Genomic DNA, 26,831 nt, shown 5'->3' with positions numbered 1-26,831 from the left:
TGTGCAAAGTCCTGTTTCTCTCTGAAATTTAGCTCAAGGTATGCCAGTAGGCTAGGCAGGCTATTCCACATTGCACCTATTGTGGGGGGAACTTTGAAACACCGCACATCATTTTCAGCTGGCAAATCCATGCATAACTTGCATGGATTTTCAAAGTGGTCTTATGTGGGTGAGTCCTCTTTGAAAAAAGGTCTGACCGAATCTGGTCCACAGGTGCTTGCACCTGCTAAAATCGGCTCAGAATTTTCTTCTTAAAATGTACACTCGCAGCTGCTGAAGCTAGAGCCAGAGACCAGTGGCCTTCGAAGGCTCGTACTTTGATGTGTTCAGACTTTGTTATGTATGTATGACTGTTACCCGCTGCGAAGTGTGGAGCATGCAGTCTACAAATCTTTTTAAATACAATAAATGCTGAGTCACAAACCAACAACATTGCTCTCTGATCCAAACACAGTACAGCACTCCCATTGTTATGCAACATATCACACGTGTGGCTCAGGAAGTAAACATATCAGGTGAAATTCTGAAAGGTTTAGGTCTCTTTTACATGGATCAAAATACAGTTACCCCCCCCCCCCCCCCCCCCCCCCCCCCCATCAGCCATAGCTGGCTAAGTGGACTTTTAGCTGCCAGGAAGTATGTGCATAGTTTAGTATTGCACTTCTGTTGGACTTCATATAAAAGAAGCATTTTAGGGGAGGGGGGGGAGAGGCGTATTTTGCAGATAAATTTGGAAATCTTTGTATACTCCTCCTTGTTCGCCCTCCCTGTTCATTGTAATTTCTACCTTTAAAGTTACATTGTAAACCGGTATGATGTATGCATACTAATACCGGTATATAAAAGTTTTTAAATAAAATAAATAAATAAAATCATGCGTATTCATTTCATTTTCCAAAATGCATTTGTGTTGTAGGCCTGTCGATAACGCTTGTACTTTACATCACCATTGAACACATGTAAGCATATGCACACACTTTTAGCCATACAGCGCTTTTCAAACACAATGTTTGCAAAGTGGTTGTGCTTGTGTGGGTTAAGAAGTACGCAGCCATGTCACAAGTTAGGCATCCTATTGACATTTTAACCCATTAGTCTGAGATACAGCCATTCATCCAGGCTCTTAAATGAAGCACTGTGCATCAACTACAACCTTAACTTGTAAAATGGTTCAAGTTGATTGTTGCTCAATTCTACTTCTTCCTTAAACACAGCCAGACTAAGTCCTGTGATGATCCCTCATTTTCAGTGTGGAATCTTGGAGGTCCTTCTCAACTCTTGAATGTTTTTCATGCCTTTTAGTTGCCCTCTAAGCAGTGAGCACCTGAAATGAGCTGATCTGGACTCCTTAGAGAGAGCACCTACAAAGAAGAGGGGACTCTGCTTTGTCTCTCAGGAGACAAACATATCCCTTGGCAATAAAATGGCAATCCATTGATTCCCAGTTAAGCAGTGCAATGCTCTGTTGACATGCCTTAGACAGCATCAACTCCCAGAGAAACGCTGTCATTGATACCCTCATGTAATCATTTTTAGCAAATTGTATTGGTCTATAAAGTCCCAAAGTAAAGCCATTTCATAGCATAGTAACATAGTAATGACAACAGAAAAGGACCAAATGGTCCATCCAGTCTGCCCTGCAAGTTTCTCATGGTAATATCTACCGTGGTTTCTCAATCTGTAAAGAAACCAGAGAAATCCCGCAGTTTCTCTTAAGGGTAGTCCATGCAGTTACCCCCAATCCTTATGATAAAGGTAGAAATATTTACAATCAAAAACCAAGCAATTGTCAAACCCATAAAAACTTATTGCTAGCAACATTTTTACTGGGTGAGGAGCCTTCCAGAAAATTCCGGCAATGCTGACTTGCTTTGCTTTTGGACTTGGCTATAGAAGCAGTCCTGTGCTTTTTGCATGTCAGTACCCCCAGATCGTAAAAGTCGTGACCCTGTTGGTTGCCATCCCGAATCCAATTCCCCTTTTTTCCCTTGCCGTCAAAGCAGAGAGCGATGTTGCAATCGCGTCAGATGTATCAAGGCTTATTGGTTGAGGGTAGTAATACCCATGCTTCTGATAAGGGTAGAAACTGTCACACTGAGTGAGCTACTCCCATACACTCTTTTCTTCATTTCTGTCCTCTAGCATTTAGGGATCCAAAGTGTTTATCCCATGCACCTTTGAATACTTTGACTGTTTTTGTCTTCACCACCTCCTCCAGAAGGGCATTCCGGGCATCCACCACCCTCTCCATGAAGAAATATTTCCTGAAGGTTCTGAGTCACTCCCCCCCCCCCCTAGTTCTAATGTTTCCTTTCCAACTGAAAAGGTTTGAAGTTCATGCATCATTAAAACCTTTCAGGTATCTGAAGGTCTGTATCATATCTCCCCTGCACCTCCTCTCCTCCAGGGCATGCTTATTTAGATCCTTCAACCTCTCCTCATAAGTCATTTGATGGAGACCCCCAACATTTTGGTCACTCTTTTCTTGGCTAGCTCCATCTTGTCTCTATCCCTTTTGAGATATGGTCTCCTGAACTGAACATTGTTCTCCAGGTGAGGCCTCATTAAGGATTTGTACAAGGGGATCATCACCTCCTTTTTCTTACTGGTTGTTCCTCTCGCTATGCAGCCCAGCATTCTTCTGGCTTTAGATATCGCCTTGTCACATTGATTCACCATCTTCAGATCCCCAGATGCTATCACCCCAAGATCCTGCTCTTGGTCCGTGCATTTCAATCTTCCATTCCCCATCACATACAGCTCTTTTGGATTACCGCACCCAAGATGCATGACTCTGCATTTCTTGGCATTGAATCCCAGCCGCCATCTCTTCGACCACTATGCAAGCTTTCTTAAATCACATCTCATTCTCTCTACTCCTTCCGGCATATGCCTTCTACCTAAATGCTAAATAACATGTTTCAAGTATGCATTCTAGATCTGCAATCTCCAGGAAAGTTGTCCTGACAGTGACCATGATATGTTTTCTGTCAGGTTATTGGCCTGTTTTCTCGCTTCCAATCTGGGAGACATCATTTGGTGCAATATTTTGAATACAGTCCCAGGCATTTCTCTGGAGGTGGTGGTGGTGGTGGTGGGTGGTGTTGCAGTCATGCATTCTTGACTAAAATAATGCTGCCACATCTGGTAAGATTTGTTTCTTCTCTGCTTTGCGGATCTTTCTCATGCTTGACTTTTGTTTCCATACGTCTTCCCCTTTACCTGCCACAACTATTGATGTTCCATCCTCAGTTCAGCTCCAGAAAGGAAGGGTTAAGTCCTTCTTCCTGGAAAGGAATCTATATACACTTGAGATGGCTTAATCCATCTCAAGACATCACAGAATCACCAGAAACATCAGTGAACACAACACAATCATCTGTTTCATCTCATACTACTGTTATCAGAGGCACAAGTGATTCACTCGCTCTGAAGAGACACAATTATTTACAGGAAAACTCAAATCCACTAATCTTCTCTACACTTTCTGCTACCTTAGTACACGTATTATAGGAACATTTTGCCCTCCACACAGATCCCACGGTGTATATATTACAGGAACACTCAGCCCCCTACAGTCTCTGCCCTGTCACGGTGTATATATTACGGGAACACTCAGCCCCCTACAGTCCCTGCCCTGTCACGGTGTATATATTACGGGAACACTCAGCCCCCTACAGTCCCTGCCCTGTCACGGTGTATATATTACGGGAACACTCAGCCTCCTACAGTCTCTGCTCTGTCACAGTGTAAAATTGTAGGACACTTAGCCCCCTACAGTCCCTGCTCTGTCACTGTGTATATATTAAGGGAACACTCAGCTCCCTACAGTCCCTGCTCTGTCACGGTGTATATATTACGGGAACACTCAGCTCCCTACAGTCCCTGCTCTGTCACGGTGTATATATTACGGGAACACTCAGCCTCCTACAGTCCCTGCCCTGTCACGGTGTATATATTACGGGAACACTCAGCCCCCTACAGTCCCTGCTCTGTCACTGTGTATATATTAAGGGAACACTCAGCTCCCTACAGTCCCTGCTCTGTCACGGTGTATATATTACGGGAACACTCAGCTCCCTACAGTCCCTGCTCTGTCACGGTGTATATATTACGGGAACACTCAGCCTCCTACAGTCCCTGCTCTGTCATGGTGTATATATTAAGGGCCTGATTTTAAAAAGCATTTACTCGAGTAAAAACCAGGTTTACTGGAGTAAATTCACTTTACTTGAGTAAGTGGGTTTTTGAAAATTGCTACAATATATGCCATTGACTTGTCTATAGGATTTACTCACATAAGTGCACTTTACTTGAGTAAATGGCTTTTGAAAATTGCTACAATAGTAGCTACATTTACGCATGTAACTCCTTTTGAAAATTACCCCCTAAGGGAACACTCAGCTCCCATCAGTCCCTGCTCTATCACGGTGTATATATTATGGGAACACTCAGCCTCATTCAGTACCTGCTCCATCAAGGTGTGTATATTATTTATTTATTTATTTATTTAAAATCTTTTCTATACCGTCATTAAGTTATATACCATCACAATAGTTTACATACAGGCACATAAATTAAATTTATGTCGTAATAAATTATAGGAACATTCAGCCCCCTACAGTCCCTGCTGTGTCACAGAGTATATATTATCGGAATACTTATCCCCTACAGTCCCTGCTCTGTCATACAATTTGTATTATATTATATTCCCCCCCTCATAGCAATAGGCCTTGCTATCTCACATTGAATCTATTATACAATGCTACTGCTTCACAGTGCATTTGTTATAGTCACACTTGCCCCCCCCCTATCTCACACTGAATCTGTTCCAGGATCATCCTGCCCCTCTATTGTCTCTGCTGTCTTACAGTGGATGGCAATGATGTCACAAAATTCATCATATCAGAGACAAGTGTTCAGAACTGAAGCCCATATCTCAAAAGGGACAGAGATAGGATGGAGGCAGTCCAGATAAGGACGACCCAAATGGTGAGGGGTCTCCATCAAATGACTTATGAGGAGAGGTTGAAGGATCTAAATATGTACACCCTGGAGGAGAGAAGGTGCAGGGGAGATGTGATACAGACCTTCAGATACCTGAAAGGTTTTAATGATGCACAATCGACAAACCTTTTCTGTTGGAAAGAAATCAGTAGAACTAGGAATCACAAAATTAAATTCCAGGGAGGACGACTTAGAACCAACATTAGGAAATATTTCTTCATGGAGAGGGTGGTAGATACCTGGAGTTCCCTTCCAGAGGTAGTGAAGTCAAAAAAAGTGAAAAGGAGCAGGGGATAAATACTGTGGATCCCTAAAGGCTAGAGGATGGGTATGAAGAAAAGAGCGCATGGGGGTAATTTGCTGGTGCGGGGTTACTACCCTTAACCAATAAGCCTTGATACTGCTGATGCAACTCCATCATTGTTCTCTGCTTCAGCAGCAGGGGGCAAGGAGGAAAAGGGGACTGGGATTCAGACAGCAATCAAGGGCCCTGACTTTTACGGTCTGGGGAAACAAATAAGCATCGGGATAACTTGCTGATGTGGCTGTTACTACCCTTAACCTGTAAGCCTGATACTTAGAATTAGGCTCAGCACCCAGCGAGGGCCCTGAATTTTGCAGTCTGGGAAACTGATAAGCATGGGGGTAACCTACACACCACAGCAGATACTACCGTAAGTTTGCTGGTCAGCCTGGATGGACCATTTGGTCCTTTTCTGTTTCTATAAGTGGATGCAATGCTATTTATGACATCTGTGGCTACTCCCAGGAGGACTCAGGCAATTTGTAGGACAGCAGCTTGATGTCAGCAAAAACAAGTGACATTAAAAGTAAAGTTTTTTTTAATCCAGAGAGCACCTGCCATCTTGCCCTGGAACTATTGTGTGGCGCATGCTGGGGATAGTGTTAAGGAGGTGAAGTCTGATACAGCTCCCAACCATTTCTGATCATCAGGTACCATTCCAGCTTTCAGGACCCAGAACTTCCCAACTTTTATTTCCCAGCGGAGGTGAAAGCGCTGACAGACTTCCGATGCCCTGCTTAATACCAGTCAGCGGTGGCCTGCTGCAAGTCTGCAGAGGGCCAGGTCTGTACACTTCATCCAGACTTAAATAAAACACCGCCATTGCCACCTCCCACCCCTCTTGGCAAACTATAAATGTGTCTGCGTCCCATTAAGCACTGTCACACACTCTGTAAGCCCCCTCGGATGCACAGCTGTGTCTGGGAAAGGGCAGTTTAGACCATGCTTTACTGATTGTGGGCTGTCAGTTCCACTCTGGATCATCTCAGCCAGGAGGGTCTGTGATTGAATTCAATTACAGGAGAAAGCCTTGTATTTTCTTTCTTCCTATATGGTCTTCAACAATCTTCTGCAAATCCTCTTTTTAACCTCTGTGTTACCGGAGAGCTCTTATGTAGTGTGCTGGGTGAAAAATGCCCGTTTTGTTTGCGAGGGAGAGGATGAAAGAGGGGGATGTATGTGGGGCAGAGAGGGGACTGTTCAGAGTTCCAGTACAACCTTATGTCTCATGGACCTGGCATTGTTTTCTTACTGGCCAGCAGGGGGACATCACTGGGTTGGCATCTTAATCTTTGTGTCCTTGTCTCAAATTAGTGGCCAAGTGTTGGGACTCTGACACAACCCACGGTATGAATGCTTTAGATATGACCCTCGGAACTGGGCTGAGACCACCAATCCATTTCAAATATTCCACCTTTTTGAAATCCCTAGGCCCTGTCCTGGATTTGAATTTGTGACCCAGATGTGAGTCATTCAATCCCTATCAGGGTCACCATCAAGGTTTATACAATGAGAAAGAGGACATTTTATGTACATTTCTTTTTAATTTTCATTCAATTGATACTTTGAGGGAGATAGTGCTGTGATGTGCCACGCTGGAATGACATCACCTTTATTTAAATTTGGGGGATGGGGGTGGTCTCAGAAGACCTCAGGATGGACCAATCCTATTGCTTCTTGCTGCTTATCTCTGCTGCTGCTGAATGTGAAAAAAAGTTGGCAAAAGGCATCCAATGACCATAAATGTTTCAATCCACAAATTCAATTGAATTCAATGTCTATACAAATTATATTTTTGTGAGTGTTCTGTTATTAGTAGCTATGGTTTGGTTTGACTTTCTTCTGCGATATATCAGCAAAGATATAGAAACTGAAGCAACAGGACTGGCTAGTCCTGCTAAGACAGTTTGTTTATTGCCCTTTATTTCTACATCTCCAAGTGGGCAAACGTGACAATCGCACCATTTTATTCAATCCTAGAATGCAGCTAATTCCTTAGGATGGTTTTGGTTAAATTGTGCACGCAATTCAGCTCTGCATTCAGGGAAGAAAGAAACAGAGAAATCAGGGATGCCGGTACAGTCTCCAGCTTTGCGTGGAGCATGAAGAGGGATTGAGCAGCTGCGTCAAGGAAAGAGAAACGGTAGAGTGAAGACAGTTACTGCTGATCTGGAATTATGATGCGGTGGCGCACGCTGTCACACAGCTGATGACGGTGTAGTTTGTGTGGTCTGAAGAGCTTTTCATTAAGGTTCTAAGGGATGGCCTTGACCCAACTCAGATTGCACCAGCTTTGGCTGGAATCCTGGTCCAATTTGCTGAGAGAGCTAAGTTGTGACTTGCATTCAGAATGGATTTTGCATCGGATGGCTCCCTGGGACTTCTCGGAGTTTGTGCCAGGAGGAGGAAGGGCAGGGGGGTTTTGAGGAGGAAAGATTAAATTTAGCAGTCAGCAGAACAGGGAAGCTCACGAGAGGGAGAAGGGATCAGAGAAGGGGGAAGGGTACCCCGAACCATCCAGCAAAGAAATTATCCAACAAGAAAAGTAACTCCTCGCAGCCTGCAGGACTTGGCCCACATCGTACTGACAGGAGAGGATGCTGCTGTTGGAAGGCCAGTGGGCAGCGGTGGCATTGCTCACAATCGCAACAGGATGAGGAAGAGGTGGGCTTCCCAGTGTTGAAGGCAGAAGGGTTGGGTGCCTGATAGTTGTTTCCTGCTGGTTTCTGCCATTCTTCTGGCTCCAGCTGAAATTGAAGTGGCTTACTCAGAACCCCACCTAGCCAAACAAAAAACCCCACTCCTAGGCCCTTTCCCTCCAACCGCTGACCCTGTAACTGAAAATGTCTTCATGGGGTGTAGGAGCAATCCCCGGTAGCGGTGGGCAGGCAGGAGCGACTGGGGATCACGCCTACCCAGGAAGACATTTTTAATTAAGGGGTAAGAGGGTGAGTAAAGAAAGGGTTTTTTGGGGTTTTTTTTTAAATCAGACTGGCAGCCATATTTAAAAAAAATTAAATGAATGAAAAAAGTTATAGATTTATTTATCACATATCTGCAATTCTAGGCATTTTACAATAAAACATACATAGTCAAATAAGTAACAATGGTAAATTAAAAACAGCAAAAATTAAAATGTGGTTTTCTTTTTCAAAATGAACTGAAGTAAAATGGGGAATTGTGTTAACATTTCCCATTTTTGCTTCAAATGACTGCAGGGCTCCTGAGATCTTTATCTGCGGTCAGTGTGGCCTCCTACCTCACCAGGCTGCTCTCCTGCTGGCAGGCAGACAACCTGGATTCAAAGAAAGGCAGATTAAACAAACAAAATCAGTTCTATCTCCAGCAAAATCACTGGACAGACAATTCGTGTTAGTTCTAGAAAATAAAAGTCACTTTAATTTAAAACCAAGTAAAGTTAGTTTGCTTCTCCCCCCTTCAGAATTTCTATGCTATGCACCCCAAATGCTGAGCAGCACGGAAACGTCTCCTCGCTTTCCGGAGGACCCGGCCTGCCCCAACGGTGCAGATGTGGAATAAGCAAAAGTCCCGCGCAGAGGCAGGCAGCTTCACAAGCTACCCCCGCCGGTACGCGGCTAAACTTAGGAGGCTTGCAGGAAAGGCGCCCAGGCTGGCTTCGATGCTCAGAAAGGGGTTTGGGCTCCGAAGCGAGCCGTGCGCCAGAGCACGAGGTCTGGATCGATCGCAGAAGGACGCTGTCGCCGTGAGCCGTACGGCGAGCTCCCAGCTCTCGCCATCCCCAGAGAGCACGAGGTGGGCGGAAACCTGCTCAGGGATCCCCTCCCCCCTCCGGACCTGCTGCGTTGCCATTTCCTCTCCCCGTCCTCCGCTAGCGACTTCTAGCACTTTCTCAGACAGAGGCGGGGTTGCTAGATTTGGAGTACGGAATTATCGTATGGGAACCTCAAAATTATGAAAAAATGGTGAAATGCTGCAAGCTAACTTTAGAGAACAAGTCTTTAGGTTGACTGAACTGCATGTACGCGAAAGGACAGTAGCCAGGGCTGAAGCCTCGATGCGTGGCGCTACCGCTCACGAGTTTCAGACTTGTGCTAATTCAGCCCTTTTTTCTGTCTGTTACCGTGTGCCCAGTATCGGCTGCAAGAATGTAAGGATAGGGTAAGAGTGCTCAATCAGGACCCAAGTTTAACCAAAAAACAACAACCCCCCCTAGATCCCCCTGCCATGAAACCTCTTCTTTAAAATTAATAAATACATGATAATCCTTCACCTAACATGGAAAGTTGTCATCTTGTTTTTTTGTCTTTTGTTTGCTTTATGTAGTTTTGTGTGCTTTTATTGTAACCAGTTTAGGATGATAAACAGGAGGGATATAAATAAATAGTTTTACATTTCCCTCTGGTTGGCTTCATCCATGGGCTAGGAAGAAGGGGAGGTGGTGGTTATAGATGAGGAGAAGGAGTAGCAGTCATGAGACTGAGATCACAAGACCAGCACGAGGGGCCAAGCAGGCCACAGCTCAAAGTCACTGAGAGGCAGGCAAGCCAGAAGGGATCAGCTGTTCCGGGGGTAGCACGGGAGAGACTGAGAGTGGAGGAGACTGGCTGGCTGGAAGAGACAGGTTTGGGAAAGGGGAGGAATGAAGCGTGAGGAGCTTGATTGCTTTGGATCTTGTTGGCCCAGGTGACTGCTTATGTTTTTTTGGAGAATTATAAAACTCTGCAAGGCAGGGCAATTCTGCACACATTTTGCATTGCACAATGGGTGCAGAATTCCCTTTGGAGTAACCAAAACAAGAGAGAGATCTCGGGGTGATCATACCTGATGATCTCAAGATTGCCAAACAGGGCAGTGGGATAAACCAGTGAAATGTTAAGAGTGCACAGGGAAAGAGATAACCAGTAGAAAAAAGGAGGTGATAATGCCTCTGTACAGGTCATTCGTGCGACCTCACCTGGAATATTGTGTTCAGTCCAGAGAAGATCTACCAAATGATGTCAAGTCTGCACCCGAAGCCCTGTCTGCTCAGATTTAATGGCAAGTATGTATACCCTAGAGGAGAGAAGGTAGGAGGAAATGACAAAGCTCTGCAAATATCTCAAAATCACATAGAGGAGGGTGGCAGTTGCACCTGAGGAAATGGACTTTTGTCCTTGAAAGCTTATGCCTCAATACATCTTTTAGTTTATAAGGTACCACCAGCCTCAGGTTCTTTTTGCCACTTCTGACTAATACAATGATCTCTCTGGAAGTTTGATCAAAACTATAACTAATATATCACAGGCAAGCATTTTGTTTGGATACTTTCCTGGAGGAGAAGTACATAAACTGCCATTAATCAATAGGGAATAGGCACTGCTATTGCTGGCAGCGGCAGCAAGAGATCTACTTAGTGTTTGGGTACTTGCCAGGTACTTGTAGCCTGAATTGGCCACTGTTGGAAACAAGATGCAGAGCCTGACCCAGTATGACAATTTCTTATATTCTTAAAAGAAAGATCTAGACCAAGGTGTTATAATGAAGCTGGAGGGGGTAAACTCGAGAGTAAGGTAAGGAAATACTTCTTCACAGAAATGATGCTCCATGCCTCTCAGGGGAAGAAGGGGAGAGAAAAAAAAATCAGATTTTTTAAGCCTGGGGGAAGCACAGAGGATCCTTAGTTGTGGAGACACAAGAGGAGAAGCAAAGATCAAGCAGGGTCTGCAATATTGCAGTAGGAAAGCAAAATGGGCAGAACAGAATGGCTTGGAAGTCTTTATCTGCCATAATATTCTACATTTTACTAGCAAAACAGTCAAATTCTAAGCCCTTGCAAGTGGCATCTGCAACATTCAATGAGTTAATCTGTCGTGCACTATCTTTTGCTTCCACTGGATGGCGCCCTTAGCCTGAGCGAGCAGGGAGTCTGTGGCAGTGCAGGGCAGCAACTCCAGTATGTGAGCTTTACAGCTATGGCATGCTGCCTAAGGTCCTCTCAACCTGGGGCTACTTATTTCTAGTTTTGGCTACTGGAGCCAGCATAGAAGCCCCCAAAGATACAGTACACAAGGAGAGGGATTCAGAGTTAATTAGATATTTATGTAGCTTTTCTGCGTGGCAGCAGAAGCCTCAGGATGTTACGCAGCCTGACAAAACTGATTAAAAAAACACAACTATTAATTCAAAACCAGCTTCATCTTGTTAAACTCGGATACGTTCTATGTTTCTGTATCCAAAGAGACAGACATGTTACTGTCCTGCTGTAATAAGACCCCCCCAAAGGAACAAGCGCATTACTGTCCCGGACGTGGTAATGCAGTCCAAGGAACAGGCCTATTATCGGCTTCACTGTAATAATACACCCAGCTCCCACCATTAATCTTTGAAATCCCTGCTGCTAGAGTCCCCCTCCCGCCAAACGAAAAGATCCCTTATAATGCAGCCCTTCCTCCCCGGAGAATTAAAAAAAAAAATACGAGTTGCTCGCCCCCTTTTGCTGGCCTAGGGTGGCAGAAAGATGCGATCCCAGGCGCTTCCAGCAAAACTGTCCGGCCGTGAAAAGGAGCCACGAGAGAGGTACTGGGTGGGTGGGTGGGACAAGGGGGAGGGCCAGCTGCATTATAAGGCACCTTTTGGAGAAATATAGTGGAGGGGGAGGATGTCTGATAGCAGGTATTTCAAAGATTAATGGTGGTGGTGAATCGGGCCAGGGATGTCTTTTCTGGTTTTTATTTACTATCAGGCCGATACAGTAAAAATTGCGGGAGAGCAGGCGAGCGCCCGCTCTCCTGTGCCCGTGACACAGTAAATTAATTTATTTAAATTAGGGTCTGCGGTAAAAAGAGGCGCTAGGGACACTAGCGAGTCCCTAGCGCCTCTTTTCGGACAGGAGCGGCGGCTGTCAGCGGGTTTGACAGCCGACGCTCGATTTTGCCGGCGTCGGTTCTCGAGCCCGCTGACAGCCACGGGTTCGGAAACCGGACGCCGGCAAAATTGAGCGTCCGGTTTTCAACCCGCGAGCTGCGGGCCCATTTTAAATTTTTTATTTTTTTACTTTTTTTAACTTTTGGGACCTCTGACTTGATATCACCATGATATTAAGTCGGAGGGTGTACAGAAAAGCAGTTTTTACTGCTTTTCTGTGCACTTCCCCGGCACCGGCAGAAATTAACGCCTACCTTTGGGTAGGCGCTAATTTCTTAAAGTAAAATGTACGGCTTGGCTGCACATTTTACTTTCTGTATCGTGTGGGAATGACTAATAGGCCATCAACATGCATTTGCATGTTGCGGGCGCTATTAGTCTCGGGGGGGGTTGGACGCGCGTTTTCGACGTGCTATTACCCTTTACTGAATAAGGGGTAAAGCTGTATCGGCCTGTATGAGAGCACCCATTAACTGGATATGTATTGATGAGGTGACAAGCTCTGTATCCTTGTGCCTGTCCCCTGAGCCCTCCAATCCTAGCAGTGTAAAGCTCCATATCCTGCGCTCAACCCTCAAGTCATCCAAGCCTAGAAGTGACAGACCCTGTAACCCTATGTCTATCCCCTGAGGCCTGCAGTCCTAGAGGTGACGGGGGGAGCCTGGGTATCCCTGTGCCTATCCCTGAGGCCTTGTCTTTGACAGGTGCTCCCGTGGCGACCCTGGATGTGGTATTGAGATTGTAGTTACAGTGTAAGATGTATCTTCCAAGAAAGCTATTGATTCATTTATTATGTTAACAACCTGGGATCATTAAGAAAAAGTAAGACTAAGTGCTGCAGGCTGCAGCGATACCAGGGCGGGTGGTGGTGTGTGGCTGCTCTCCCTCCGTGCGTTTATTATCCAGAACACACCGCTTCTTCTGATGAGCAGGAATAGTCAAATGAGATAAATATATCTCTACTCAGAGAAAGACCGATATATCTGGCATAAAGCAGATGGCACGCCATGAAGCTCACTGTGCCGCATGACTCAACCGGTTTCATTTTGCTTTTCGCTTTACTAGTGAAACTCTGAAACATTATTTTTATCTCTAGGATGCTTTTACGACCGGTTAGAGCCGCATAGGAAACAAAGATTTTTATACTGGGTCATTTAGGATCTTTCCGAGATGACACAGAGTGATTCACCTAACCAAGATGGTTGCTTTTGGGACAAGTAGTCTCCCTAATGATAGGTTTAGACAGATACTCTTATCAGGATATCATGAAACCTTAGAGTGATTACGTGGAATGTGGTGGGTCTAGGATCATCTGTTAAGCGAGAGGAAATTCTTTTACATCTTAATAATGGGGAGATTGTTTGTTTACAAGAAACGCACATGCCTGATAAGGAGCATCTTAAATAAGGCTTTGCTGCCTCTGGCTCCTCTAAACATTGCGGGTTGCAATTCTCATACATAAAGCCATAGACTTTAGATTAGAAAAAGAAATTAAAGATCCTGGGGGACAATACATAATATTGCTAGGTGCGTTGATGGGGAAGGATGTCATTCTCACTTCAGCTTATGATCATGCTTTTTTTCTCTACCACAGTAGACAAATTATTGGAAGTGAGTAGTGCCCCAATTTTTCTTGGGGGGGGGGGGGAATCTGAATTGTATAGCTGACTCCAGCAATGATCGATACCCAATTAGTTCTCAAGCCCCAATGTCCTCCAGTAAAGGAATACCATTTCTCTGTAAGCATTTAAGAATGCTAGACATATGGCGATTGCTTAACCTCTACGTAAAAGATTACACCCATCATGCAATGGCACATTCTACTTCCACGTGTATAGACCACATCTTGTTATCAGAAAAATTATTTCCCATAGTTTCTAAATCTGTTATAGAAAAACCTGGTGGTATCAGACTATGCGCTGTTCTCTGTATAGTGAATTGGACAGATGGTCACAATTCGTAACCAGACCCACTTATAAAGCAGGTCATATTCTAGATCTCATATTTGTCAATCGCAGCAATTGTATGATAATAACTGATGCTATACTGCTTTGGTCTGATCACCAATTACTAAAAGCAGACATAACCTTCCTCAACTCAAATAAGCAAAACACAAATAACAATCAGATCTACTTGCAGAATCATTAAATAATAAACTTATCAATTTCAACTATGCCAACGCCTCTGCTTCATTTGAAGCATGGGATATCATGGTTAAAGAAATAGCCAATCACCTAAGCCCATTACAAACAAAAACAATCAACTTGATCAATATACCTCTAAGCAAAAGAAACCATAGTACAATGAGGAATTAAGATGTTCCAAACAATCTTTGAGAAAATCCAAGAGACTTTGGAGGAAAAGCCCAACTTCAGAATCTCTTGGAAAATAGAGATCACTCCTCTCTCAATAATGGTTCCTAATCAACAAAGCAAAAAAAGAATACTATGCCAAACAGATTCAATGGGTAATTTTTAACTCTAAATTACTCTTCAATGTCGTTAAACACCTAATCAAGGACCCATCTTCCTCTAAATTGAGCAACAACCTGCAATGAATACGCCATTCACTTTATAGAAAAATAATTAGACTAAAAACTAAATTCTCTACCTGCTCACCAACCATAGAAGATGAAGAAAAATATGAACCAACCAAATGGACTGCTTTTGACAGAGTATCTAAACTACAGAGTATCTAAACTACAAATCAAACCTGCAAATCACCCACATGACCCCATTCCATTTAGCCCCCTAAAACTAATAAATAGCACTATTTATTAGTGCTTGCCAGGTTCTTATGGCCTGGATTGGCCACTGTTGGAAACAGGATGCTGGGCTTGATGGACCCTTGGTCTGACCCAGTATGGCATTTTCTTATGTTCTTATCACCCCAACAATCACATCCTTAATCAAACAATCACTCTGAAAAGGTTTTGTCCCTGATATGGCAAAACAAGCAGCGATAAAACCTATACTAAAAAATAATACCAGCTGTTCTGACAGTTGGGAAAATTATAGACCAATATCCAACCTGATCTTTCTCTCAAAGATTCTCGAAAAAACAGTACTGTCACAACTAGAAGACTAGATGACCAGCATATTCTACATCTAAACCAATTTGGGTTCAGGAAAAATCACTCAACCAAGACTTTACTTGTACTCTTAACGGACCCCATATTACGGGGATTTAACGATGATGAGTCCTATTTCCTGGTACTACTTGACCTTTTGGCAGCCTTTGACACCGTTGACCATACCCTACTATGCCAGCAGTTGAGAAAAATCGGAATTGATGGCAATGTAATGAAGTAGTTCTCCTCATTCCTATTAAAAGGGTCATTCCAAGTCAAACTGGGCATCCACATGTCTGACACCTTCCAGATTGACGCAGGTGTCCCCCAGGCTTCAGCTCTCTCGGCAACTTTATTCAAAATCTATATGCTTCCTCTAAGAAGACTTCTATCTGATCTAGGAATCGCCTTTTTCCTATATGCTGATGACATTCAATTCTATATGCCATGCACCAAATCTATTGAAAATGCAAGACTAACTCTAGCGACACACATGAAGGCTATACAACATAAACTATCCAAACTTAAACTAATTCTAAGCACTAATAAAACTGAAATCATTCTGCTGAGAAGAAATCTACCTATAGCAACTCCTCAAACACTTGACATGGGTAACTTCAACATCACACCCTCAGACCAAGCAAGGGACTTAGGTTAATGATAACCTATCAATGGAAAAGCACATAAATAAATTAATCAAATCAGGATATACCAAACTGCACTTATTACATAGACTGAAACTATTGCTGACTCACACAGATTTCCACACGGTCCTGCAGACCCTCATCTTCTCAAACTTAAACTACTGTAATTCACTTCCACTCAGAGTTCCCAACTGTCTTCTAAAAAACCTTCAACTATTATAAAATGTCGCAGCTAGACTCTTAACAGGTTCAAGGAAATTCGAACACATATCACATTCACTGATAGCTCTTCATTGGCTACCTGTACAATCCTTCATCAACTACAAAGTCCTAACATTAATACACTCCACCATCCATTCTAACTCTGGTAGATGTAGTTCTACAATCATACAGGCCACAGAGATCTTTAAGATCTCAAAACAAAGGACTTCTAGCTGTGCCATCATTACAGAATACTCACCTAACAAAAATAAGAAACCGCATGTTCTCAATAGCAGGCCCAGTGCTATGGAACTCTCTACCCAAGTATCTAAGACTGACTCAAGAAACAAAGAAATTCAAATGTGACCTAAAAACTTGGTTATTTCAAAATGCCTATAACCTAACTTAAAATCACCTGAATACAGAACATGCACCCTCAAGGACAAAGTCATAAAGAACCTATCTCCTGAACTAAATTCTTTATCCAAAGTATATGTTAATTTTTAAATTGTATGTTGTCTGACCTCATTAATTCATTGTACTTGTCATGTTGTAAACCGTAGTGATCTTTATTTGGAACGATGGTATATAAAATGGCTAAATAAAATAAAGAAAGAAAGAAAAAGAAAATTGCTTAAAAGTGTGGAGTATGTTACCAGAACTTCACAAGATACTTCCTTTTCTGAGTTCCTGGGGGATAAATGGCAGGTGATTGCACAAACTAATGATCAACACAGTGCTTTTTTGGGAAACTGCAAAGGTAGTCTTATGTGGGGAAATAATTAGTTATGTGAAATCCAAACGGAAACAGATTAATGCCAAAATTCTCCATCTTGCAACCCAAATGTCACTGTAATGCAGCTTTGAAAGCTCAACCCTCAGTGCAGCTGAGGCAAAAATATACGGTGCTCCAAAAATTATGAACGACTTGTTGCATCAAAGAGCATATACATCGATTCAAAACATTAACTTTAAGTTTTATTGTTACGCGAATAAAACAGGCAGGATAATATCTAATGTGGTACGCCAACAGCGCACTTCAAAATTTATAGGTGCCCTGAGGAATAGTGCAGGGGACATACTTCATACCTCCAAAGAGATTTCATAAGTCTTTGTAGATTTTTATTGGAATCTTTACAAAAGGGACCCGATTGATTCGGATAAGATTGTTGACTTTTTTCATAATATCTCTATACTGACCCTAGACCACAAAGATCTTGAAAGATTAAACTACTCCTTTTACAGGGTCGGAAATTCTTGAAGCTGTCAAGACTCTACCCTCTCGTAAATCCCCTGGCCTTGATGGGCTTGATGTGTGTTTCTACAAATTATTGGGGGAGGGAATTTCAAAATGAGTGATGATGGATGTATGCCTGACTCACTAAAGGAAGCTGTTACAGTAGTAATCCCGAAAGCTGGTAAAGATCCACTTTTACCGGCATCATATAGGCCCATATCCCTACTAAATCTCGACATTAAAATTTTCGGGGCCATTCTAGCCAACAGATTGAAATATATTCTCCCTAAATTGATCAGTACAGATGAAGTAGGATTTGTATTTGGTAGGCGCTTCTCCTTTAATATTCGAAAGGTGTATGCTGCTCTGTCAGCGGGTCACAAGGATAAAGTCAAAGCTCCCATGCATATTGTAATAGGATATATAATACATTCTGCACCACAGAAAGGGAGTCCAAACAATGGAAGTGCACTCAACAATTGCCCTGGTGAACCCATGGGCACTGATGTAGTGATCTTCAGAGTGGGCAGGGGAGTAAATGAGTCTAATCCTGGACTGAATAGCTACAGCAATAATGGGCAGTTACTATTATCTACAAACACAACAATAAGGGCATAAAAAGAACTCATTTATTCCCACACCTACCTAGATGAACCCCCATCTCAAAATCTTGACTACCGACATAATCATACAAAAGGTTCTGTCCTAATATGTGGGCAGGATCCAGGGAACTTGATCACCACAGCCCTCAGTGATGGTAATGACCAATATGCATATCCAAGGGAGTGACTTCCTGGACCTTTGGAAGAACCAAGCTCATGTGAGTGTAAGTTAAAGCCCTCATCATATTATTTATTTAGTTAGTTGTATATTCTACCATTCAGGTAGTGTACCTACAGTCCCTAAATGTAATCCATTTTGAAGTGCCTGAAAGGCAGAATATAAATCAAAATGAATAAATATTGGGGAAGTGAGCTGCTTCATAGAAGTCTCTTTGCACCTTGCATCCCTCCTGCTGAATACACTACTCTGGATGTCAAGAGGCATGTAGGTAATGCTGACATCCAAGAAGGAGTAGACACATCTGGAGACAGAGGACTGTCTGATGCCAGCATGAGTCAGTCTCAAGTTTCCCATGAAACCCAGCAATTAGGCAGATTGGGGTCAATTTTAAGAAACCTGCTTTGTTGCAAAATACCACAATTTGTCCCATTAGCACTTCTTGACCAGATCTTCTAATCCTGGTTTATTTCCTTCACCATAATTATGTACATTTTTGGTATACCTCTCTTTCTCATGTGCCATCAATCGGTTTTGTAGGCAAGATCAATAACCACCATGTGCTGGTCCTTCATCTTTTCTCTATAATTCTCCAGCAGAATCTTCAGTACAAAAACTGCATCAGTGGTCGACCTTCCTTGACAGACTCTGAACAGTTTTTCACTGATCATTACCAGGCTCCTTGTCCTCTTTTCAGTAATCTCCTCCCTTCATTTCTTGGCTCATCAGCATTATCCCTCTGTAATTTTCCTAGCGTACTCTTCCTACTCTCATTTGGCATTTTTCCTACTTTCCAGATTGCTCTGTACAATCTTGTTAGTACATCCCATCCCACCCCTTTCATCTCCCTGAATGCTTTGATCGATACGTCATCTGAGTCTATGGTCATTCTGCTCTTCATCACCTCTGCCGTGTCTTCCTTGCCGATTCCCTTGGCGGCCATATTGTTTTCAGGGGGCCCCATCTGATAGTTATTTTTATGAGCCGTCACTGTCCCAATGACTTCTCAAAGTATCCCCGTCAGCTGTGGAGGAGTAAAGCAATTCAATTACAATCCGAAGCCTATTTACTTCCCAGAAACTTTTGAGTCCAGTGCGGTGTGGTGTCAATGTTTGTTGGGGTACAGTAGGGTGGGGGCTGCTGCAGGAGGATGCCTTACACCAGGGGGACAGCTGTGCACATCATGTTCTGTAGAGCAGCGTGTACAGTTTATTTTGCTTTTTTTTTTTTGAATGCCAACCTGGATCTCTGTTTGTGCCCGGCTACATGTTTGAATTTGGGTACTGCCTGTCTGTAGCACAGCTTCGCGTGAGAGTGTGACTACTTTTGTCGTTGTCTGCGTGTGGGATTGATGGAATTGTCACTTGTTCACACGGAGTGGCTGTCCTGGTGCTGTCTGTGACGCACACAGACAGTGATGGCAGGAGTAACTCCAGGCTTGAGTGCTGCTGCAGCCACCTGAGGCACATTCATGTCAATGGGTTGGATTCTGACACTATAAAACTATTTTCTTGAGGAAAATAATAGAAAATCATTCCTCACCTAGCCCTCATTTTTATTCTAACCAAAATATGCTCACAAACAACAACAAAAATTAAAACGAAACCCAGCTACAACAACTGTTTTTCTCAGTCCCTAAAGTTTCCCATGCAAAAGGTACCTTTAAAAGGCCAGTACTGCTTTTCCGAGCTAGGACAGAAGCGCTCACCTGTGGAATAATGCTTTGGGCTTCCCTAATGCTACAATATCCTAAGCAACGTTCATAGCACCTTTCTTCTCCTAATCTTGTTTTCTATGCATTTCAGCATTTATACAGCACCCTGAAACCAAGATGCAATGTAACAAATCACATACAGGTACAACCAATCCCTGTGCCAAAGAGCTCACAATTTAAATGGGAGATAAAGTGACTTATTCAAGACTGACATAGCCACCTTTCATTTAGCCATTCAGACAGCATTTTCCCAAGGGTCTAGATCATGAATGGATATCAAAATGCACATCCGGTGATTCTGAACAGTTATTGTTTAAATGCTGTGTTTTATTGTGTAGGCTTATTTTGTAAGCCTCGGTATCAGCGGCATATAAATGCGAATCAAAAAAATAAATGTGAAGCATGACTCGGCCATGCTTCGTGCTCATAGCACTAGGAAGCAGCACTACATTCATTCATATCCGTATTACACAACCTACTCCACACATAGATCACTTATAACTTCTCTTGTACCACACACAACACCATTACTTACAGTTCATCACTCAGATCTTTTCTGGCACACACATCACAACAGAAAACACTGCGTGCAGGAACTGAGAAATAGAACAGAAACAGAAACATTACTTTCCCTCCCTCAGATAAAGCCTCCAGGCACTTTCTTTCTGGGTGAGGGGCTGATGAAGGAGGTGGGGTGCAGCTGGGTGCCTTCCTAGCTCTGTGGTTACTGCTGCTGTGGGAGCTGCGGAGGATTTCCCTCTTCCCTAGCAGCTAGGGGGATCAGCATTTCCATTGCATGTTTGAATAGGGAGAACAACAACCTAAGATAATAAGTAATTAAACCGTTCTTAAACTTTGTTTAGCCAGCTGCAGCAGACATCTTAAATGCTGTATCGACAGAGGCATAAAAATCTCCTTATTATACAGAGACTAGAATTATTGCCATTTCTCACGGACACGGAACTGTGAGATGCTGGTGCCAGTTACCGTGTGACCTTCAGCAAGCCACTTAACCCCCTTGAAGTCAATATTCAGAGGCATTTAGTCTAAAATGTAGCCGGATAATGTAGGGGCATACCAAGGGGTGTTCCGGGGCAGAGTTAATAAGAATAAGTTATCTGACTAACTCTGGCCATGCCAAAGAGTAGACCTAAAGTTAGCCAGTTAAAGTTACCCGGCTATCTTTAAGCTAGCCAGCTATATTCAACCGTGAACATCCCTGTAAAGTTAGCCGGAAACTTTGTAATCTAGCCAGCGAATGCACTTGTTCCTTAGAGTAGGGACCTAGTAATCATGCGGTTTATCCGGTGCCCCCCCTCTGCCCATCAATAATTGGTGTGTCATTACTAATTAGATCTCATCCTTCCTACTGATAATATGATTACGGTTACCCTCTCATGTTTTGGGGGTAAGAACCACAACCAGGGACACGCAAGTGCACTTCCTGCTGGTGAGGCAGCAGGGGGTGCCCCTTCCGATGGGTGAAGCAGTCGTGTCTGGACCAGGTGGTGCCCGACTGGGGGGACTCGAGCCCCAGGAGCTCTCAGATGTTCCCCTCTACATGGGAATTGAGTCAGTGTAATCCGCTGACTTCACATAACACTGCTGCAGCGGTTCGACATTGTGTTTTCTGTTCGGTAAACGTGCTCCCAAGGGTTTAACATGATGGAAGGGTTTCTGCTGATGGGATGATAGGAAGGCCGCCCTCACCAAACCTTCCATTAAAAAGAAACCAACAAGAAAACTTTGATTGAGTTGTCATCATCGGTTTGGGCTTAATTACTGATTGTCTTTTGGAATAATTACGGTGATGGGGGGGGGGGGGGGAAGCAGATGCTGGAAAGGAGGGGGGAGGGAAGAGGGAGTTGACAGCTGCCTTTATTTTTTATCGGCACTGGAGAGATTTTCAGCTGTGGGTTGTTTTTTTTTGGTCCTTCAGGACCAGGCTTTGTTTTTGTGGCCATCGTGGCAGGAACGGACCTTCGCCTTCGGAGAGGGCATGGTGGGTACCACCCAGCCCCTTCTGAGATAGGTGCTCTCAGAAGTGCTAAGAACGGGCATTTGAAAACCTCCCTGAACAGAAATCTGCTTATGCCAGGGTAATTTGCTGTCATCTCTTTACTGATGCCTACAATTTCTTCTTGCCTTCTAGCTGGTTTTTTTTTTTAAACCCTTTTAAAAAGGAGAACCATCTGCATGAATTTTACATATTGTGCTCCCTCCTTAACTACAAGTTGCAAAGTGTTCCAGAGCATTCTTTCCTCTGAAAGCGATGTACATCTTGTACATTTATATCCTTGAGGTATTTGGATATCTTTCTCATATCCTCCATCTCTCTCCTTCTTCATGAGGCGTTCTCCAGGGGTTTTACCAGGAGGTCCGGCATGCAACTCATCTTTGGCCTCTCCCTAGGATCATTAGTCAGATTATTTTACAGTCTTAGGACGCTCTCTCAATCTCTGGGCAGCAAGCAAAGCCTCCCTCACTAAGGAGCCGATGCAGTAAGACGCGCGTTGAGAAGGTTTCCTAACGCGCACGCCGCCACATCCCCATGGCGCCCGATGCAGTATTCAAATGAGGGGGCTGCGTAAAAAAGGGGTCGTGCTGGGGGGTGGGACTCGTGCATCCCTAGCGCTTAAATGAATTGGGTGCCCACAATTGCAACGGGCGCTCAATACGAGCGTCTGTTTTTATCCCGCTTCTGGCCGATTTATGGGCGTCTAAATTGTTCATCCAGAAGAAATTTTTTTTTTTTAAATCAAGCCAATATACATTTATCTTTCAACAACACACAAGCAGTAAATGTAAGTGTCACAAGGGTACTAAGTAGCAGGAACTAGAGAGGACCGTATTTTTTAATTTCTCACGAGCCCTTGACTTGCAGATTGACTTTACGCCACCTCCGGGGCTGGAGTTAAAATTTTCTGCATTAAAAAGTGCGCGTTGGGCGCTCGGTAATTTTCTACATCGTGGGGGGTGATAGCTAAGACCCTCATCTGCATGGAATTTACATGTCACTATCGGCCGTGCATTTGTTTGTTCACGTGTTCTGGACGCGCTAATCTCCTTATTGCATCAGGTGCTAGTCTAGTGCGACCAAAACTCACATCCAACTGTGCCCTCTGCCCTTTAGGAAATACCTTCACCCAGCCATAACCAGTTACAACCAGGAGAAGGCACAGGCATTAGCTTTGGCACTTTCAGCCTCACTCTAATCAGAGGAGCCTCTGTTCAGACTTAACCACTAATTTGTTCCCTCAGCATGCGCCAGGAGAGGCCGGGGTGAAAGCCGACCTGAACAGTATCGATTCCCAACCTGAGGAACACTTAGCCCTGGATTTGTCAATAGGCACCAAACATTTAGGGGCAGCAGGCTGGCTAAGGTTTGCTGCCTTTCAGATCTGTTGAGTCTCATTCAGCAGAGAACAGCCCTTTAAGGGCTCCTTATGGAGGTGGGGGTGTGTGAAAGCAGCAAAAAGTACTTAAATCCATCTCTGGGAACCCAGCAGGCTGGCAAGGGCCGCACACCCTAAATCGATCAATCAGCAGACCGTTACGGGGCTGTGCCGATCAGCCATGCTTTTTTGGGGTTTGAAAATGATCCTGCCAAAACTGCCCCAGCACAGCTGCTCCTACTAATTTGTGCACTGGAAAATATTTTTGGAAAAATTCAACAGTTTGGCACGTTAAGTGCAAACCCTTCCCTGGCTCAGCCCCCGCTCAGCCCTGCTAAATTTCCGCGCATACAGGACACATTGGGCGGACAGTTTTATAATAAGCCATTTCCATGGACAAAGCACAACGAGTGAGGTAATCGCAGATGATACAACATTATTCAGAGTAGTTAAATCACAAGCAGATTGTGATAAATTGCAGGAAGACCTTGTGAGACTGGAAAATTGGGCATCCAAATGGCAGATGAAATTTAATGTGGACAAGTGCAAGGTGATGCACATAGGGAAAAATAACCCTTGCTGTAGTTACACGATGTTAGGTTCCATATTAGGAGCTACCACCCAGGAAAAAGATCTAGGCATCATAGTGGATAATACTTTAAAATCGCCAGCTCAGTTTGCTGCAGCAGTCAAAAAAGCAAACAGAATGTTAGGTATTATTAGGAAGGGAATGGTTAATAAAACGGAAAATGTCATAATGCCTGTGTATTGTTCCATGGTGAGACCGCATCTTGAATACTGAGTGCAATTCTGGTTGCTGCATCCCAAAAAATATAGTTGCACTGGAGAAAGTACAGAGAAGGGCAACCAAAATGATAAAGGGCATGGAATGGCTCCCCTATGAGGAAAGACTAAAGATGTCTAGTACGGGTAAATGTGAATCGGTTATTTTCTCTTTTGAATAATAGAAGGACTAGGGGGCACTCCATGAAGTTAGCATGTAGCACATTTAAAACTAATCTGAGAAAATTCTTTCACTCAACACACAATTAAGCTCTGGAATTTGTTGCCAGAGGATGTGGTTAGTGCAGTTAGTGTAGCTGGGTTTAAAAAAGGTTTGGATAAGTTCTTGGAGGAGAAGTCCATTAATGGCTATTAATCAAGTTGACTTAGAGAATAGCCACTGCTATTACTAGCAACAGTAGCATGGGATCTTCTTAGTGTTTGGGTAATTGCCAGGTTCTTGTGGCCTGGATTGGCCACTGTTGGAAACAGGATGCTGGGCTTGATGGACAATTTCTTATGTTCTTACCCCATGGAAATGCTTTGCAAATGACCCTCTATAGGACCACAGCGAAAGCTGGAAGATTAAACCTCCCACTAAAAATTAAAAAACAAATAATTATTTAAATTAAGCCAAGTAGAGCATACCTTTGCTGTACACCAGTATACAAGCGGTGTAAGCAACAGCATAGCCAAATCACAAATAGAAATGGCATCATTTATAACAGAATTAGAGTAATAATGGTACAAACAGGAGCATAAAAAACTGCAGTCGGAGAATAAATTAAAAAAATATTTCCTACCAAGAAACCTTGGCATCAGATTGCAGTTTATTAATCGATTTAACAAGCTTTCCACTTTCCAGAATTAACGCTGGATTTGTTAAGTTGGCAGCTTGATTTAAATTTGCAAGCTGATTTCTCAGCAAAGCACAATTTTCCCAAGTCAGTTCTCGGGCGCTCAGAAAAAAAAACCTAACAGCAGTGGGGAGAGCTTGCAATGAATAAAACTGGACATTTCCCTTGAATGAAGTAATATAACAGCGCCTCGTGCTTAGCATGATTTAGCCATAAATGATCAAGTCCCATCTGAAATTAATGCGACCCGTCTTCTACAATTACAGGGTTGATAAGAGACTTTATTAGGCTACAGACTGCTTCCTCTGCCCCAAAGTGCAGATGTCTCCAGTTGAAGATCCCACTCCAGCTTTTAAAGTATAGGCAGGGGTTTTATTCAGAATAAAAAACCAGCAGAGTAAGACTCTATAACATAGGGATCGCTTAAGCACAGTCCAAGAATCAGTCTAGATCAGCCAATCCTATTATGTCAGTCTTCTACGTATTTGACACAGTTAGACGAACTTCACAATACTTTGAATGAGACTTCCACAATATTCTTCTACTTACAGGAACAGGTACAGAGATACAAAGGATCGAGCACTCACAGGACTCTCTGGGTCCAACAGCTCAACTCATCTGCGGTGTTGCTAGCAATTCCCTGTTGAAAGCCTACAGGACCAGTCTGGATCCTCTGGGGCGGGGCTTCGAGGGGCTTGCTGGAGGCTGCAGGAAAGCACTTTCTCAGCTGCTGACCAAGGGAGCCACAGCTCCAGCCCTCCGCCTGGACAGATCCTGGCTCCACGCTGGCCAGTGCTCTTTTCGCCTTGACCAGACAACACTTTACTGGTGAGGATCATGACATGCAGCTGGAGTGGCTGAAAAGTACGACTTTCTGTGACAAGGAATCCACGGGAAGGCTGGGGACCTGATCACCCTCGCTGAGGCGCCTGAGGAGTCAGCAGCTAAGACTTGGTCACATCTACAGTTTGCCAGCAGGTATCAGGTTGGAAAAGGATTTGGTAAGGTTTAAGAGCCAGAATAACTGCTTTTTTTTTTTTTTTTTTTTTATTCTCTGCATTTTACAATTGGATTCTGTGCACAGTATTTTAATAGGGATGGGAGGAAATTGTGGAGAAACATGTGGTTCTTTGTTGATATGGGTGAATAATCTGGGATTGATTGAGTAATTATATTTGTAAGGCTAGTGATTAGTTCCTTGCCTCATGTTTTATTTTCTGCAGTTTTTATTTATTTTATAATTACGTATTTTGTTTGCATTTTTGATTGTTCACCACTTTGCATGGTTGTGTAACCAGGAAAGGGATATATAAATTCCATAACATCTCTGACAAGTGCTTAACTCTTTCTTTCTTTCTTTCTTTTTTTTTTATTAACTCTTTATTTATAAATCAGAGTCAAGATGGACATGGGTTTACTCTTTCTGAAGGAAGTCTGATCTTTTCCTACTAGCCTTGGTCCTGGGAGTTTGGGACCTGTGATGGGAGTAGAGAAGTAGGGAGGGTCGATTGGGTGTTGTAGTAGGGTTATGTTAGAAGAGATTGGCTGCAACCCCAATATACTGCTAGTGGGACAGCCATTGTACAGTGCTTGCAGTCCTGGGGATACAGGGCAGATGCACAGGGCTGAATGGTGTTCCACAGGATGCCTGCTCTGCTGAGATGGCACCTAAATCATCCCATCTGCTGCCTCTGGTTCTCTCTACAGAGTATCAGGAGATACAGGCTGTATGCACTGTGCTGGAGGAACTGGTTTTCAGTGAGCCTATAGCAGAGGATGTGATACCAGCAGGCCAGACAACAACGGAGCAGCAGGAACAGGCTGAACCAGCACTATTCCAGAGGGGCTCTCTAGTACAGACCCCATTTTTCTGGACATAACAATAATATTATGCAATTTCTTAGCTCTTGGAGGTATGCAGTGCTATAAATAAGTCCCTGCCCAAAAGAGCTTC

At 43.5% G+C, this 26,831-nt stretch overlaps 1 protein-coding gene across 2 annotated transcripts in view; it reads right to left on the bottom strand.

Annotated features, from left to right (window-relative positions):
• The window catches only part of MLN (motilin), a 37,968-nt gene extending 12,431 nt beyond the window's left edge, over nucleotides 1-25,537 (bottom strand). Inside the window, exon 1 of one of the 2 annotated variants that reach the window (XM_029572817.1) lies at nucleotides 25,427-25,537. The gene's annotated coding sequence lies outside the window, so the exon portion shown is untranslated. The remainder of the gene's footprint in view (nucleotides 1-25,426) is intronic. The other variant, XM_029572820.1, reaches the window with a different exon arrangement.
• Nucleotides 25,538-26,831: the final 1,294 nt, after the last annotated feature.

Source organism: Rhinatrema bivittatum, chromosome 12 (genome assembly GCF_901001135.1).
Source record: "Rhinatrema bivittatum chromosome 12, aRhiBiv1.1, whole genome shotgun sequence".
In the NCBI taxonomy this organism is placed as follows: Eukaryota; Metazoa; Chordata; class Amphibia; order Gymnophiona; family Rhinatrematidae; genus Rhinatrema; species Rhinatrema bivittatum.
This window is presented reverse-complemented; position numbering and strand designations above follow the sequence as displayed.